This window comes from Heliconius melpomene, chromosome 20 (genome assembly GCF_056956725.1).
Source record: "Heliconius melpomene rosina isolate 202511_hmr_F chromosome 20, ASM5695672v1, whole genome shotgun sequence".
NCBI classification, from domain to species: Eukaryota; Metazoa; Arthropoda; class Insecta; order Lepidoptera; family Nymphalidae; genus Heliconius; species Heliconius melpomene.
The window spans coordinates 3,262,374-3,263,792 of NC_140408.1; the positions used below are offsets into that span (position 1 = coordinate 3,262,374).

The 1,419-nt window shown below is 52.5% G+C and overlaps 1 non-coding gene across 1 annotated transcript; it reads left to right on the forward strand.

The window, feature by feature from the left end:
* Positions 1-931: 931 nt before the first annotated feature.
* Positions 932-1,093, forward strand: LOC146527557 (U1 spliceosomal RNA). Its single transcript, XR_014879208.1, has one exon. It is a non-coding gene; the product is annotated as a U1 spliceosomal RNA (small nuclear RNA).
* The last annotated feature ends 326 nt before the right edge of the window (positions 1,094-1,419 follow it).

Here is a 1,419-nt window from a genome sequence, read left to right on the forward strand (position 1 = left end):
CGACGTGGCTTTAATTACTACGTCTCTGAAGCCCTGGCATGCTGCAGTCAAGATGCAGCGCGCCCTTGATGTTCTCCCGGAATGGTTTGCCAAGTGGAGACTGTCCGTTAACGTCCGGAAGACACAGGCTGTCTCCGTTGGCCTTCACAGGAAACTCCCGTCGCCGCTACAGTTCCAAGGGGAGACCATAGCTTGGTCGCCCACAGCTCGGTACCTTGGGGTTACCGTGGATCGGACTCTGACGATGGAGCCCCACGTCAAGAGAGCCGTGGACACTACGAGAGCAGCCATAGCACTTCTACGTCCCACGCTCAAATCAAGGCTGCCACTGCACACGAAGGTTGGGATCTATAAAACCTACATCAGATCCCGCCTAACGTATGCAGCACCCGCATGGTTCGCTCTAACAAGCGAAACAAATAAGAAGAAACTCCGCACACAGCAGGCGAAAGCTCTACGCTTGCTCACAGACGCCCCACGCTACGTCCGAAACGAGACAATTCGCCGGGATCTTGGCATAGAGACCCTGGACGACTTTGTCTCTCGTTTGGCACGTGGAGTTTACTCCAAGGCGGACACTTCCCGCCATCATCACCTTCGTACCATCGCCCCCTGGCATGCTCGCCCACCGGACCACAAGAAGTATCCTCGGGATATCCTCAACCCGTCCCCAATATAAAGCTAGAGCCGCTACTCGGTCGCTGAGCGTCTAAGCTGGGCCTCCCTCAGGGCAACTGAGGGTCTCACCTGGCTGGGCGGATCGCACGAGTAGCGAGTGGCTCCCTACAGAGGATACACAGGTCTTCAGGAGACCTCCCAGTGACTCGCCCATAGTTGTGGGCGACGGCTGCAACCACGGGCAGGGGGCAATGCTCCAAAACCGTTTCCTCCTCCTCCTTGCGGGGGAGTGAGAAGACCTCGATGATGAAGCATACTTACCTGGCGTAGGGGACACCGTGATCATGCAGGCGGTTCCCCCAGAGCGAGGCCCCTCCATTGCACTGCGGTTGGGTTGACCTCTGCGATTATCCCTAATGCGGATAACTCGGACGCGTAATTTTTGGTAGTGGGGACTGCGTACGCGCCGTCCCCCTTATAAAACTTAAACACTATTAATAAAAAAGCTCTTGTATGAAGTACAATACGTATATTAGTATAAAATCTTTATTTTTATCAGCTTCACCTTTTATGTAACAGGGTAGACTAAAAGAATCTAGTGTTAAAACTCTCCGTTTCCGAGTAAATCGAGGCGTAAGTGGCGGAACTCAACGCCGGGCTTAAAGCTTTAGTGCAAGATTGAATCCACGATCGTCGCGTCAGGCACATCCTTGAGCTCCTGCGCCACGACGATCTCCATAACCTATCTACATTATGTTAAAAAATTAAACAAACAAAATTATACTAAGACGTATAATCATC